At 39.9% G+C, this 17,577-nt stretch overlaps 1 long non-coding RNA gene across 1 annotated transcript; it reads left to right on the forward strand.

Annotated features, from left to right (window-relative positions):
• Positions 1-10,443: 10,443 nt before the first annotated feature.
• LOC147637295 (uncharacterized) lies at positions 10,444-11,092 on the forward strand. Its single transcript, XR_015266166.1, has 3 exons — positions 10,444-10,503; positions 10,637-10,908; positions 10,995-11,092. It is a non-coding gene; the product is annotated as an uncharacterized LOC147637295 (long non-coding RNA).
• The last annotated feature ends 6,485 nt before the right edge of the window (positions 11,093-17,577 follow it).

A 17,577-nucleotide genomic window follows, 5' to 3' on the forward strand; every position in this document is an offset into this window, starting at 1 on the left:
AAACACTACTATGCCCACTCACAGAAGCCACCCTAAGGGATATTCTGTTAAGATGTCAAAATGGCAGTCTATTTCAATGGTAGCAAATTTAAACACTACTATGCCCATTTTGACACTTGACGGTGTCAAAATGGCAGTCTATTTCAATGGTAGCAAATTTAAACACTACTATGCCCACTCACAGAAGCCACCCTAAGGGATATTCTGTTAAGATGTCAAGCTCAACATGAGCTCACGAGGAGGCGCCTACATGACCATTCGACATTTACATCACTAGCGGGTTTGGTAGCTGGTAGCACTGACATATCTTCGCCACCACCAGAGATCCTAGAGCTGGACTACACCGATTAGTCCACATCTACCTACTCCTCTTAGCGTGTTCACATTATGGACTGCTTGTATATACTCTATTATGTGTGTTAGTCACTTTATCTTTTTGTAGACCTCTTTTGTTGTGTGAAGAAGAAGAATCTTTAGCCTCTCACCTTGTGTGTTCTCTTCTAGGGTTTGTGTGAGTGTGTGTGCTTACAAGAGCTCAAGCTCTCTTCTCCCCTACATCTTTTCATGGTATTAGAGCCTAGTTTATGCTAAGGGCTGAGCGGCAAGCAAGATAAGCATAGGAAGCAGTACAAGGATAAGAGGTTGATCTACTCTTTCCCCTTTGTGTTGGCTACTACACCCCTTGTCTCGAGAGCTCTTTGGGAGACACCGGCAAACGAACTCTGATTGAGGAGCTTTCTTCATGGGAGCAGAGCTATAGGGAAACTAAATTATCAGTTGGATGATATTTTTCGGGCTAAAAACGCGTTTTGGGTGCATCTGGACCTTCATTTTTTAGTTCGCAGGGCGTTCACGGGGTAAGTTTTGATTCTCTGCAGAACTCTATTTTTGGAATTGCAGTAGAAGGGCAATTGGTTATGCAGACATGAGAAGAAAAATATGTCTATGAATGATTATGCCTAGAAGATCAAGGGAATTGTGAAATCCCTTGCATCAATTGGTGTTTTTGTTGTTGATGATGATAAGGTGGAAATGTGCCTACGTGGTCTCGGGTCACAATACAAGGCGTTCAAGACATCTATTCCAGACTCGAGAGAACATTCCCAACTTCATAGATTTGGTGTCAATGTTGATCATTAAAGAGAAGAATTTGGGTGAAAATCAACAGTCTTCACAAAACACAAACAATTCAGAGCAGCAGGCCTTTTACACAAGTTTAGGTAGAGAAAGAGGTAGAGGTCGTGGACGTGGCCAAGGTGGTGGGGCTGATCAGGTAATCAGAATTATGGTCAGGCTAGCAATAGTCCCAAGATTCGCCAACACCAACACACAAGTGGAAGAGGCCAGTTTAGAGGTAGGGGGGTCAACGAGGTCGTGGTAATTGGCAAAGGCAACATAATGATACCAAGGCTATTTTTTCTGTGGGCGGGTAAGCATGGACATGTGCAGGAAGATTGCTATAAGAAGCAGAGTGACATGCGAAATGGAAAAGTGCAGCAAAATAACAATGCGTCCTCTAGCAGAAATAATGAGGATAATGAGAGGTTGTTTGCTATGCAACATGTAGTTAATGCTGTATCTGGAAATGATGCAGCAACATGTAAGGATGATGTATGGTATGTTGATTAAAGTGCTTCGAACCACATAAGTCATGGTGAGTGGTTCAAGGAAATGAAGAGTCTTGAAAGACTAGGTTTTGTTCAAACAGGGGATGACACTGCTCATCCCATTGCTTAAGTTGGAGATGTGTCATTGTCTATGCAAGATGGTAAGGTTAAGTACCTTGCAGATGTACTTCATGTTCCAAACATTAAAAAGAATCTGGTTTCAGTTGGTCAGATGATTGAGCAGGGTTTGCAGGTCTAGTTTAACCCTGATGGTGGTTGTTATGTAGAAGACTTTAAAGATAAGTGTTACAAGTTGGTTGTAAAGGACAACAGAGTGGGTAGAATGTTTACATTGAATCTGGTTTCAGTTGGTCAGATGATTGAGCAGGGTTTGCAGGTCCAGTTTAACCCTGATGGTGGTTGTTATGTAGAAGACTTTAAAGATAAGTGTAAGTTAGTTGTAAAGGGCAACAGAGTGGGTAGAATGTTTACATTGAATGTAAATATGCCTGAAGTGAGTGTTGCAATGTTTGCAAATGGTTTGGGAGTTGTTGTAGATACAGACATTTGGCATAAGAGAATTGGGCATGTAAATGGGCAAAGAATGAAGTCTATGCAAACTAAAGAAATTGTGACAGGGCTACCTAAGTTTAAGGTTGAAGGTATGCAGAAAGTTTGTGAAGCATGTCAATTTGGAAAGCAAACAAAGCATGTATTTCCACATGATAGAAATGTAAGCAGGAATATGTACTAGATGTTGTGCATTCAGATGTATGGAGTCCTGTGAAGGCTATGTCATGGGTTGCTGCAGGTACTACGTAACATTCATTGATGACCACAGGAGGAAAGTGTGGGTTTATTTCATGAAGGAGAAGAGTGAAATGTTCACTCATTTTTAGATTTTTAGAGTGATGGCTAAAAAACAGACATGAAAGCATGTGAAGTGCCTAAGGTTAGATGGAGGGGGATAATACTTCTCCAATGAGTTCTCTGAATTCTTGTGAAAGAATGGCATTCAAAGATAATTTACATGTAGATACACTCCATAGCAAGATGAAGTTGCTGAGTGGAAAATCAGGCACATTGCCGAGATAGCATGAGCATTGATGGTAGAGAAGAATATGCCGCATAGATATTGGGATGAGGCTGTGTCTATAGTAGTTTATATCATGAATAGGACTCCTACTTCCATACATGATGTAATGCCAGAGGAGAAGTTTAGTGGCAAGAAACCTGATTTGTCTCACTTGAAAGTTTTTGGATGTATTGCATATGTCCATGTGCCAGATGAGTTGCGTACTAACCTGGATCTAGAGGTAGAAAAATTTGTGTTTATTGGGTATTCCCTTGAGTAAAAGGGAATATTGATGCTATAATCCCACTACACGTGAATTGAGGGTAAGGAGGGATGTTGTATTGATGAGATGAGTAGCTGTATGATGCTAAAAAAGATGTTGTTGGGACTGATGTAAGTGGAAATGTTGTTGCACAGAATGCAAGTCAGCAATCACAGTCATTGAGTGGACCAAGAGAGTCCTCATCTAGCGGTTCTGTTGATAGACCATGGAGTGGCAGGTTGCGTCATAATACCAATCCTGGAAATGTAGTTGGTAAATCACATAAAGGCAAAGAGAAAGTGGTTGAGCCCTTGGTATGCCTGATATTTTTGCAAGGCATTCTCTTGTTGATGGAGAGTCTAGTGGCTCGGAGATGAGCCTTGATGAGGAGCTTGGGATTCCAGCAAGAGGACACTTGGTGTGAAAAGGATATGGAAGCCATGAATGCAAAGTTACAAAGATCTGGAAGAGGCAAAAACCCTGTGTAGAGGTTGACTTATGATGGTTATATGGCACATCACTATGCTTATATGGCAAAAGTTGTGCAGGAAGATTACCAAAAATCGAGCACGGAAAAACTGAGCGAGGACCCAAACCGAGCGGCAAGAGACCGAGCAAGCTGTTTTGACAATGTTATTTAGAACTCGTAGTCATATCTTAAAGTTTTAGATTCTCAAAGAAAGTGCATACACAAGCCTAGTAATGGAATTCTCCCTCACAAGAACAACACAGCAACAACTTACAACACAGCAACAACTTATTGACATTAGCAAAAGAAACTTATATTGTCTCAATCAAGAAAGTGCAAACATAATTCAAAATGCGACTCTGTTTTAATGAACCAAAAAAGGAATGACAACATATAACCATCTATAAGACACTAGAAGAAGAAATTACAGATGTCCCAAAAGTTACTGACTTATCCATGGCACAAACCTAATTTCTTGCGTTACATAATTTCTTGGTTTCTTGCAATTTCCGCATTTCCGCAATGGATCAAAAAATCCAACCAAATGCCAAACATCCCTTATACATTCCTTCTATATAACACTAGTAGAAGGAATATTGCGATGTCCCGAGAGTGCTTGACTAAGCTCTAACTTTGTAATTGCAGCTTGGTGCATAAATTTGTGTATTGCAGGTTGCAAACCAAACACCCTAATGAACACAAAATATATATGCTCACATGGCACGTACGACTCTTTTTTTAGATCCCTCAAAGCAAACTCTAGACAAGAGCACTTTGGAAATTCGTATACATTAACCGCAAAGGAGATTCCAGATTTCTTTGAATCAGTTGTTGAAATCCAAAAAATGTGTGACTCTGCTTGACTGACAACTGTCTCACGCACTACCTCTCCTTCCATTATAAGTGCTCTGTTAATGCAATCTTGGATTGCCTTGCTTATCTTCTCCTTCCATCTTACAATGCGGCCATCACCTCTGCTCGTTGGGCGAACATTGCATGGTGTTGTCTGAATAGTGGAAACACTATGTTTTACACCCTCCAAAATAAAACCCGCGTTGATGAGTTTGGTTGTCTCTTTCGCAGACAAACATGTGCCTCTAGCAACCTTCCAAAGAAGAGGAGCTAGCCCACAAGACTTCTGAATCTGCTCATCCACTCTAGCCGAATGAATTACACTCGATGGACAAAAGTAGAACATCTGCCAACTCTCCTTATCCGTATACTGTCGACGTCCTTTGAAAAGCAAGGTGTACGAATACCCTTCAGTGGCCCTTCCTTCTTGTCAAGAACGAAAGCTCCACAGCGTTTGGCTCTCCCTTCCAAAATACCCCAGCATGTAGATTGACATTTGGGTGGTGTTCTCCGGATAGCCCATTCTTTCACATCAACCTCACTCTCTTTTGGGGTCCCATGAATGCATGAAGCACCCCCTTTTGGTCTTGGAACATGAATAGTAACGTTCTCATATTCTGGCCGATGACTATCTGTATCAAGTATAATTTTTGCATCCATTTTTCTTCTCTTGCGCATCACACTTTTCAGGACTGTCCTCTGAACATCTGGAGCAACAATAGCTTGTTCCTCCAACACTGTTGATGCAAGGTCCACAAGATTTTTTTTGCTCGAACCCCTTCGTCTCCGGACATAAATCTTTTCTTAATTTGATTTAAACCCGACCCAGACCCCTCATGTCTTCCTGTCAAGTAGGCCTTATAATGGGCACTTTGCAAGACTGACATGGCAAGGCCTGCAGAGCTGAAGCAGAGAGAACAAGCTAACTTGTTGAGCGTATCCCAAAGCTACTCGCATGGATGCATGCTTAGACTCTGAGAGATTAACCATAGGCACAAATGGACCTCCACCCCTTGTGTCAATACCCATTTTGCCCAGTGAAATCCCCGCACCTCCCACCAAGATAACCATGTCTCTAATGAATGTAGCTCTGTCTCATGCGCATGTCCCAAACTCCAAAATGTAACAAGTTTGTCCTTTGCTGATGTGGCTGACACTTCACTTGGTGCATCTCTCCACCGTCGACACAAATCCTTATGCTCTTCTTGAAATTGTGGTTTGATACAAACTCATGTATGTTTTAGCATACTCTTTTCCCAGTGAAAAGAACACAAGCATTTCTTGAACATTATCACATTCCTTTTACCTTTATTGAAAACAGTACACACTGTAAGCCAATTTGCTTGTGCCTCATCAGCCATGAAACCTGCAAACTCTGCACTCTCAAATCCACATTGCTGCAACCTTTCATTCATCAAAGTCCAAAATAAAACATGTGCATTTGTATTCTACACTTTGAACTCACCTACTGCAATTGGAAGCAATTCTCTGACAAAAGGGTGATAAACATGTGCACTCATTGTGGTCCAGCCACTTGTCCTGTGCACATGATCAAAGTGGACAAATTGTTTCTCTAATGGTCCACCCGGCCTCATTTGATTAACCAAGTTGATCTCACTTCCAGGACCCACAGAGGACATCTTAAATACATGAGGCTCCACATTGCTTGTGCCAGCTGGTTTGGAAATAAGAGGCTATGAAAGAAAGGGTATCGCCTATTTGTTTTCTCCTTAAGATCTAGTAATGCTTCGAGCCCAAGAATCGATCCCTTCACATTTTGACGGGCAATATCCATGGATCTCTGAATCCTAATCAAATACCAAAAGTCAACCATTGCAACATGTGAGTTTCAAAAAAATGTAAACAAAGTTTAGACCTAACTTTTTCTTTGTACAAGAGCTGTAACTCTTTCCAGAACCTGGTCGACCCCCAAATCTCCCATATCAGGAGTGATATCAGTGTCATCAAAGAGCATGTCCATAATTATATCTTGAGCTACACCTGTCTCAACCTTTTTACACTTTGCATAAAGGTCATGGGAAGCTCTATCTTGCACCAAAGTATACACAAAAGTCTCATTTGTTTTCGACACCCTAACTGCCACTGGATGCCTGTGACTACCTTGATGTATGACACATCTTGTTGTAGTAGTTCTATCTGTAGGGTAGCAATAATAAATAGAAGACTCACACACAGCCAAGCATTCCGGTAAAGTAGAGCAATGTCGACAAACTAAAGTGCCGATTTCAGAACTTAAAAACCCGATTCTGGGCACCTGTTTAAGTTTTCCCTTCCATTGAGATTGATTGCTTCCCTTCGTCCGCTCATAATATGGGCACTCCACATTACAACATCTTAGATGCCCCCCACATGAACTATGCCTAACAACACCATCAAAACATTCCTTTGTACACATGTGTTATACTCCACCCACACATGACCATCATATCTTTGCTCCATCCCAGCCATTGGCTTACCTTGTGGTGCAATAGGGAGCTCAAAAACAATATCCCCATCGTACTATGATGGAAGTTCATCAACTTTCCTAACTTCAGATGCATTCATTAAAGCATTGAGAAGAGTGTCGTTAATAGGAAATCGTCTAATCAGAGAGACAAGATACTGAGAACTTTATTTTCTATGGGTGTCCCTAAACTAGATAGACAGGGTTCAAGGATTGATGGAGTTCCCAAATAGGAAAAAGAGGGATTTTTTACTGAAGAGAATATATGCCCACCATCATCTCTACCATGTACAACATCCTTGGAATGTAGAGATAAAGTAGACACAGTGCATTCCCTTAGCATTGTTGCAGTAAGTTTAAATGCATAAACACCATCAGCTAGCTTTATCCTAGGCACTACACTGCTTTGATTCTCCATTGATAAGTTATTATTACCTAAGGAGAAGTACTCTTGAAGCTCTCTCTCTATCAAAATAACATCTTCTGAATCAAAACAGACGGATAAAATTTTCAAAGAGCCAAATCAAATAATATCAATGACGTGCACCATTCTGCTTGCGAGATGCAGCTATTGACAAATGTCTGAAAATATATCAAGCAGGCCAAAATCATTCTCCCTTTTCGAGATATGAGTACTGATATTTTCCAAATATGATTACATTTAAAACCGAATATTTGCACCACTAGTATATGTCTTTTTCAAATAACTGAAGAATGATTACGATGTATTTAATGACTATATTCACCACTAATATACGCTTGTACAATCAATTCATAACATTTCAATGCATAATATATAAATAAAAATAAATACATATATAAATAATAAATGATATATAAATAATACATAATATATACCAATCTCTATCCATACACCAAACTGCAGGGTCATCTCCTGCCAACACCTCTTCGCTTTACTCTTCTTCTTTTGCCTCCGCCAAGCCTCTACTTGCTCTTTTCTCAGTTGCAGGGCTTGATTGTTTCCCTCTTCCTTTGTCTTCGCACCCCAGTTGTTGCTACAGTGCTGCTCGACAAAATCGACATTTACATGTAATTGTACCGGGGCTGGATTTCAGAAAAACCGGCTTCCTCTTCTGCGAACCCTTTCTGCATTACCGCGGCCCCTTCTTCTGCACTGCTAGGTGAAGCTGTGGCCCCTTCTTCTCCGTGTTATGCACTCCCCTTAGCTCCTTCCCACCAAGGGCAAGAAAGCCCATACGCTGGCATATGGGCTTTCTTGCCCTTGGTGGCAAGGGGCTAAGGTCTCATTGTCTGTGGCCTTAGCCCCTTGCCACCAAGGGCAAGAAAGCCCATACGCTAGCGTATGGTCTTTCTTGCCCCTGGTGGAAATAAGCCCCACCAAGGGCAAGAAAGCCCATACGCCAGCGTATGGGCTTTCTTGCCCTTGGTGGGAAGGAGCTAAGACCCTGTGCTTGGTTTGAGAATTGCATGCCCATACAGAGTTGGATTGGATCAATGATTTCTCATTCCACTAGTGTGAGAACTACTTATAATTGGATAGTGCTTATGTTTCTTATCTCTAGTAAGAAATAACCCATAGAGGCTACATCTACTTACGTTTATAGGGTAACTTTCTCTACTATAGTAGATTGTGTATGGACATGCAGGCTACTTAATGATCTCCTACTAGCTCAAGACACTCCTATGACTATCTACATTGATAGTCAAATAGCACTTGTAGTTGCAAAAGCCCCAGTATTTCATGCTCAAACTAAATGCATAGTAATGCATTATCACTATGTGTGAGAGATGATTCTAGCAAGGGAGATACATTTAGCATATTGTCCAACACAAGACAATGTGTCAAACATCTTTACAAAAGTCTTACCTTGATCCAAGTAGTTTGAAGCTTTCAACAAAGATTTAGGGTATGGTTTCCTTATTGCCACCAAGGGCAAGAAAGCCCATACGCCAGCGTATGGGCTTTCTTGCCCTTGGTGGCAAGTTTCTAAGGCCACAGACAATGAGACCTTAGCCCCTTGGTGGCAAGAAGCTAAGGCCACAGACAATGAGACCTTAGCCCCTTGCCACCAAGGGCAAGAAAGCCCACAGACAATGATCTTGATTACCTCATGGCCATTTTGTGGCCATGATCTTAATTTTCTGCCACCAATATAATCTTATGTGAAATGTTAGGGAATAATCATGCCTCCACGAAAGAGAAAACAAGCAAAAAAACATAGGGAGTTCGGGTCTCTTACAGTAAGATTTTACATTCAATTGTTGCAGCTTTGATTTCTTAATATTTCTCTCTGAACTAATGATTTATAATTCAGCCAACGAGCAAGGAGAAAGGAGTGTGTGCATCTAGTCCTACAGCAGATGAGAGTGGCGGCGATGATTTCTCTCCCATCCAGGTTCTTGTTTGTATGCTTTTTCTAGGGAATATTTTATGTTGCTTATATTGAGTTTGCCAGTTTCTAAGTTCTATGTTTCAAATGTTGTTTGTTTTGTGTTTGATTAATGTCTTCCTAGGTTTCTAAAAGAAGACAAAAAGAACAAGTATTGTCTCAACCCGCTAGCAGCAATATGCAGTCCATGTGTAGTGAGAAAGAAGAGCAAGGGGAAAATGAGGTGGTGGAAATTATGAAAGGTGGAGATGTATTGGCTAAATGCAGGGTTTTAGATGTTTCAAGGTGCCCACCCATTCCCCTTTGTAGGATGTTTCCATACCCTAGGGTTCGAGGTTTGAGAAGTGACACTTCGCTACTCAAAATAGCCCTAGAGGGTGAAACTTACTGTCCCCACAGAAGGGTATTTTCATTGTCTCTGTTGTATCCCCTTTGGGTGTTGCAATTCCGATAACAAGTGAGATGAGGGCTTCATGGGATGCCCACTAGTAGGCTATAGATAAAGAGTTTGAGAATGAGTTGAGAACCAAGAAGGGGTTGTCTTTTCTTTCCAATAAAATGTTCTATGTGTGGGAGGGGAACCATCGCACAGTGGCTTGGATGGAGCTCATTACAGAGAAATATAAAGATGATAAAGAATGGCATTTGAGGGTCTTTAGCATTGTTGTTGATCCAACTAGACTCAGTGAAGTCTCCTTGCTTGCTGGCTTTCTTCGCATGAATGAGTAAGTTCCTCTCAAAACACAATGCGCATGTGATCCTTCTCATTAAATGCATCTGTATTAAATTTTTATTTTTTTTAAAAGCTTGAATGAGCATGCAGTCATAGTCACAAATCTGAAGGATACATTGGTCAATGCTGCAAATATTTGTGAGTGTGACATTAAATCCTATTTGCGAGAGCAACCTGCTAATGTGGCTAAAACCTTGGAAAAGCCAAAAAGAAGCTTGAATCAAAGACTTTACCCCCATGGTATCCGCTAGCTAGAGAGGATTTGGCCCAGCTTGTTTACCAGGTAGATATACATTTGGGCTCTTTCTTGTTATGAGAGGATTAGAAAGTATGGTATGCAATGATTTCCCCAAAATTTTGTAGGTTGAGTACACTGATCGTATGCAAAAAGTATTGCAATGTTTGATTTGTTTAAAATTATTATTGTTGTGTTTGTCTCCTACTAATATGAAATGGTTTTGGTATATTTATTAGGTTTTGAATATTATTAATCCATCCCTTAGCAAGGAATGGAGAGAAACTTTGTTTTCTCTTAAATTTGATGGAGCGGACACCATTGTGGGTATTGAAAAGTTGAATTTGATAGCAATCTCTTCCGCTAGTGTGCAAAGAAAAAGATAACTTGGTTGAGATTGCTTGAGAGTTCAAGATCTATTCGCAATACCCATGGTATGCCATCAACAAACACAGAGTTCAGAGTGTAAGAGTTTTTCACTTTTCTTGCTTTATCTCTATGCTTCATAGAAAAAAATTATCTTCGCTTTGCATGTTTTTGTGCCTTTCATTATTTCTATCATTGTAGGTGGTTGTCTAGGGAACTGTTGCTAGACATGATAGAAAAGAATGCACTTCGTTCTTTGGAGCAAGAGATAAGAATAGCAGCTACCACAGAGCATCCAATTAATTTGCCCGATGAGCCATCTCTTCATGTTTACTTTGCATCCATACGATACGAGGGTAGAAAATATATTTTTGGCAACATTAAGAAAACTGGTGCTAAAGAAAAGTCCAAAAAAAAGAGGGTCAACCTATTCAGTCCCATCTTGATGCAGCCGCTTGTCGGTTGCTCTATCGGTTGGTTTTCTATTTTAATGCCTTTTGTTTGACTTTGCAGTGTGTAGTTTGTGTTGGCCTGGATAAATTATCTTTGAATATTCCAGGTATTTTTTGCACTTGAGAGACCTCAAGCTGCTTGTTGATTTGCCCAAGGCTTGTAAAACATGGGTGGATATCACTAACAAAGAGTCCACTATGTATGGGGAGAATATGATTGCTCTCTCACCATTTGAGATTGAGACATGCCCTTGGTGGATTGACATGCCCTCGCCCCATGTATTGCCAACAAGTGAGAGAGCTAAGTTTGAGGAATGGCAAAAATCAAAGGGAAAGGGTGCAAGTGGTGGCTGTCTGAGTCAAGGTAAAGTGGCTTCCACAACTGTCTCCTCTCTTTCCTTAAGCTTTACTTTTCTAACAAAGAAGTGGTTTTGAAGGTGATCAAATAAGGGGCAAGGAAGTGCAAAGGGGTGAGCATGCTCAAAGAGGCAAGCAAGCTCAAAAGGGCAAGCAAGCTCAAATTAGTGAGACACAGAGTACATGTGACTTTTACTTATTTCACTTTGCATATTCATGTCTCATGCAACTTAGAGAAGGCTAGCTCTCTATGTTGGATACTTTATATACCTTCCTTGTAAAATAAAGATTTATGTTTCTTTGTTTGTTTTGTTTTAGATCGTGAAATTTTTGTTGATGACAATTCACCACCACCACTCGATGTTGGTATGCATGGTAGCTTTCATAGTGGTATGCTTCTTTTTATGGATATACGCAAGTCGATTGTTTTGTATGTTATGCTTGTTGTTCATTCATTATACTTGCCGTGATTATTTAGGTCCATCCTCATGTCCTAGACCACCATCCCAAAAAGAATATGTGCCACTCTTGTCCATACAAGGGGGGGCTTCTTTGGATCGCTCTATCTTTTCATTTGGATGTGGAGATTATATTTCTATGGGTAAGGATTTTGCATCCTCTATTAGAAATGAGGATTATGCAAAGATCCATACATTTTTTTCTGAAATCAATAAATTGGGGGTGGAGTATAAGAAAAAGAAAAAGACGGTGGCATGGGCTGCTGACTTTGTGCTCTTGGATCTTCCCATGGACTCTACGCATGGACGAGACGGTGTTCCATTGTGGAACAAGGTGTCGGAGGATCATATTCGGCATGGACTTGGAGTGGCAGCAGCTTGTTTGGCGGACTCAGGATGGGTTTGTCTTGCCTCCATTTCAGGTGATTCTTTGAGTCAGAAATATGTAAATAGGATTGTTAGGTACTTGTGAATAAGATTGTTAGGTAATTGTCAATGTTTAAAATGTATTTCTTTCTGTCAGGGGACTCTCCCTCGTGGGTGGAGAAATATGCCCCGCGGTGTGAGAGCTGGAGATTGTGCGTAGATTCATAGTTGAGGACTTAGCCTTCATGGATGAGGTTACGATTGAGGGTATTGCCGTAGAGGTATTTGACATGGTTATTGTACACTTAGTTTTCTTGGTGCTTTGTTGTTCTTGATTAGTTTGTGACATGTCTCTATTTTTTGTCATTATTGTGCGACAGATGGATGCCTTCTACTTGTACATGCTACGACGTCGAGGCTACATGGCCTCTTTACGTCTTCAGGAGAGTGCCACATTATGACATGATCATGGTGTGTAGTTCTCGCGGCATGTCATTCATCACCAGATACTGTGAGGGTATTGGAGGCTGGCGAGGAGGCACATTTGAGATCAGGTGTGCAACGGAGTGTCAGATTTGTGCGATGCTTTCTAGAGACTCTTTATCCTCCCGGAGGATTGGCTTTGGAGATGGGTAGTGGTACAGCCCCTTTGATGTGTGCATGCATCGCATTTGGCCGCCCCTGTTATTCTTTTGATAGTGACCCTGACATTGTTGGTTGCATTCTACAACCTTTGGTAGAGGGACCTTCTGCAGGTACTAGAGATCAGTCCAGCTCAGACGAGGAGATTTCAGAGAGTGAGCCAGTGGATGATGCATATGGCTGCCCTTTTGATTAGTATGGTTACTACTATTGACTTGTGTTTTGTCATGGTTTGTCAAGGTTACTACTATTGACTTATTTAGGACATTATATGCACTCTAGGATGATATGCTTTTGTGTGTGAGTTTTTGCCATGTGCTTTGAAATGTTAATGAAATGCGGTTTATAAAATTCTTATTGTAGTGTACTACCATGTTATGCGGAGACGTAAAGAGATGTGGATGAAATGTGATGTGGATGTGGATGAGATGTGATGTGATGTAAAGAGATGTGGATGAAATGTGATGTGATGTGAATATATGTGGATGTGAAGTGATAGATGTGAATGTATGGATAGATGTGGATAGTCGTGCATGTGAATGATTGAATGGATGTGGATGAATGAGATGGGATGTGATGTAAAGAGATGTGGATGAAATGTGATGTGGATGTGGATGAGATGTGATGTGATGTAAAGAGATGTGAATGTCAATGTGATGTGGTGTCAATGTGATGTGGATGTGGATGAGATGTGATGTGATGTAGAGAGATGTGGATAGTCGTGCATGTGAATGATTGAATGGATGTGGATGAATGAGATGGGATGTGTATGAATGAGATATGATGTGGATGTGATGTAAAGTGGATGGAATGAATGAGATATGATATGGATAGATGTGGACGTGATGTAATGTGGATAGAATGTATGTGATGGAATGGGGATACAATGAGTGTAATGAATGTGAATGGATGTGATGTGATAAGAGTCGGATAAGTGTGAATGGGTGAGATGTGATGTGATGTGATATGATGTAAATTGGGATATATGTGAATGAATGAGATGTGATGTGAATGAATGAGATGTGTGAATGGATGAGATGTGATGGGATGTGAATCGGGATAGATGTGAATGAATGAGATGTGATGTGAAATGGATATGATGTGACATGATGTAAATTGGGATAGATGTGAATGGATGATATGTGATGTGATGTGAATCAGGATAGATGTGAATGAATGAGATGTGAGGTGAAATGGATGTGATGTGATGTAGATCGGGGTAGATATGAATGGATGAGATGTGAATGAATGTGATGTGATGAGATGTGGATATGAATGTGATGAGATGTGGATATGGGTAGATGCAAGTGGATGAGATGTGATGAGTATAAATGTGGAAAGATGTGATGAGATGGAAAATGATGTGATTGGATGAGAATGGATGAAGGACAATGGGAATACATATGATTGGACTTGGAGTAAGTAATGTGGATTGATGTGGAACAATGTGGAAAGACGAGAGTTCTTTATAGAAACTATATTTATGACCTATTTTTAAATGATTATTTTATGTCAAGAATGTTGGGGAAGCATTTTGACCGTCTTGTGTGAATGAGGTCATTGAGACCTAAGTGATAAAGTTGCAACAGCTGACAGAAAGTCAACGGAGGACGTCTCGCGTAGCACGGTCAGCCTCGGTTCGATTTAAATGGTGAGCTTCCGGTACGGTGGATAAGGGAACAAGGAAGTGGCCTATGAGTGAAGCATTCGGTGACATGCGAAGGATCCTAGAGGGTACTGACCATACGATGCTCGGGCTCTGGGTCGCCGAAGATACCCACGCATGCGTCGAGAAAGATATTGGAACAAGGAGTAAGAGTTGTTTTCTGAATTCGGGCATGAATCTGGTTGATTGACCTTGTTGGTCCTCAATGGATCAGTCTATGGCTTTTTTATATGGATATGTTGGTTGATCTTGTTGATCTTCAATGGAGAGTCCATGTGGAGTTTTAGAAGTGAAAATATTTTCGGGTACTATGAGATAGGAACTATTGAAAAGGCCACTGAGTGGATGGGTGGCAAGCGTTCTGGTTGCCAATGATGCCTGTGCGCTTTTGCCGCACGAGTCGTAGTTGGGGACTTGCCGAACACCGTATGCGAGCCACGAATGGCTGCAAGCATACAACCAAGAAAGCAAGCTCAAACAGAATGCAAAGGTGTGTCACTCACTGCTCTAACCGCCGTCGTGAAGGATTCCCGCGTTGCAACAGTGAAGGAGGAGCCGCCGTCGTCGCTCTACCGCCTCGCCGCCGCCGCCGTGCCGCTACACAGTGCTCGATCGCTCTCTCACTATCTCTCTCTCTCTCTCACACGCAGGAGAAGGAAACCAAGGAGATAAGGCAAGAGCATTCTTGTATTTAACACATGAGAATGAGAGTTTTAGGGTTACATTTGACTCTTATAGGTGACTTAGCCGTTCACACATGGGCATCCATACATGGCCGGCCGATCCTAACCCTTACCCTGCTGATATTCAAGGTGCGCCTCTCATCGGCGATCACCCAATCCCTTTATCCTTAACATATGGTGTCGACAAGCCCGGCCCATGACTCAGAATATATAAATTAATGACGTAAAACATAGTACGTCTCAATGTTCGTCATAGGTTAACATGCCCCCCTTCCTGATGTAGATTCCGTCCTCGGAAGCTATGGTATGGTAAGCTCGATAGGGTTGTTGTGGTAGACCGTCTGCAAAACAGGGAAGTAGAGTGAAGGTATGCTGGAATTCAAAAGATATAAAGTGTATAAATTCAAGCATGTTAGACTACAATGGATGTTGCTATGAGAACTTAGTTTAAGGGGTCACATGAATGAGCTAGTATAGCAAATTAACAGGAGTTTAAAATTATTGAAAGTAAATCAAGAGTTAGCAAGGTGTCAAAGGTTAATCAAGGTTTATAACTGGCCTAAGGCAAGGAAAATAACCAAGCTTAATAAATAAACAGATAACCACACTGTGTCTACTCTAAGAACAAGTTAATACCATGAGCCTAGGGACACAAGAAACATTAGAGTTACAGGAGCCTTTTGCCTTTATTTCTTTATGCACGTGATAATTTTTACACACAATGGCGATCCCCCTAAGGCAAAACTAACATCGATCCTGGTACCATGTTTAACACAAAGCATTATCCAGGAATCTATTAGTTCACCTTAGGCAAGGCTACCCCCTACCAACCAAGGCATCGGTCTGGAGTAGAATACTCCTCGCCTACCAAGTATCAATAAGGCGATAGGCCAACATTAGAGCACATAATAGACTTGTATTGCCATTTATTGTAAGCTTTTTAAAAAAAATATTTCTTTTAATCTTCGCTCCTGAACTATAATTTATCTTGTATCCTTTCGACAAAGGGGTAAAAGCTATGTCCTAGAGGTCAACACACACACAGCCGGCTGTTTAAACATCACGATGGTTTTAACCCTAGACTTAAGACAATCGTATTCCAAGGTTAACTAAAGACTGCATGCATTCTCAAGAATATATCTAATAAGGTTAAACTCATTAATGATTCACACTAGCACGTCACGCAACTTCAAAAACTAAGTAGTACTTTGACAAGTTCCATGTGGTCATGCCTTAAGTTCATGCAATTAATTGAACAATAAAAATGAAAGAGAGTGGGCATGGAAGAATTACACCTGTATTTTGGAGATCTCCTTGATTCGATGAGAAATGCTCGCAATTTGATATAGATATATTTTGATGAATGTTGCGGCAGTCTCTCAGGACTAAATTTTCTCTTTTAAATTTAGATAAAATATCCATTAATTAGAATATACTAAGAATTTCACTTTTCCCATTTAAATGATTGAATTCCAATGTCATGGGAATTTCTCTTTTATCATTTAAATATTTCTCATACATGAAATAAATTTATCTAAAATTCCTCTTTTAAATTTAGATAAAATATCCATTAATTTCAATATACCAAGAATTTCACTTTTCTCAATGTCATGGGAATTTCTCTTTTATCATTTAAATATTTCTCATACATGAAATAAATTTATCTAAAATTTTTCTTTTCAATTTAGATAAAATATCCATTAATTCCAATATGCTAAGAATTCCACTCTTCCTATTTAAATGATTGAATTCCAAATGTCATGGGAATTCCTCTTTTATCATTTAAATAAAATTACCATAATTTTTTTTATTAATTATTTAATTATACATAAACCTTAAAAATTAGTTTTTCATCACATGTTGATGAAAATCATTCTTTTAACCTAGGATATTCAATCCTAGAATATGGTAGGAAGTCCTCTTTTCATGTTATGCATAAGAATGAATTATGTATCAATTTCTTAAAAATTTTACCATAGCTCCGCTGTTATTATTGACAAATTTTAATATTTTTGAAAAGAATAAGACTTAGTAATGTAATTATGATAGTATAACTATCTTTTAACCTTAAATCTAATTTATGGATTTATCTCATAATATTACCATAATTTACAAGCATATAAGTATAAAAAACCATTTTCTTAACCTCTAGCTTCACAAGCCTAGAGTTTGATTTGTGAATTAAGAATTTCTCCATGAGAAGTATCATTTGAATAGAGAATTGGTCATAGGAATAACCATTCTTTGGGGGAGAGAGAGATAAACATAAAATCATTCTAATTTAAGCATAAATGTAAACTTTTCTTAATTATTCATTACAACTCTTAAGAAAAGCTTGGTTTGCATTATAAACACTTTAAGAAACTTCTCAAGCTTGAGAGGGGTTGAGAAGTGAGAACATTGAGAATAGTGGAGAAAAACCATAAAATTACACTTTACCTCTTGTTTTTGTTTGCTTCTCTATCATAGAAGAAGCCCCCAACCAATCAATTGGTTTGTGTGTTGAAAGGAAAGCTCC

This window comes from Cibotium barometz, chromosome 7 (assembly GCF_041138505.1).
Source record: "Cibotium barometz isolate CiBa-2024 chromosome 7, ASM4113850v1, whole genome shotgun sequence".
In the NCBI taxonomy this organism is placed as follows: Eukaryota; Viridiplantae; Streptophyta; class Polypodiopsida; order Cyatheales; family Cibotiaceae; genus Cibotium; species Cibotium barometz.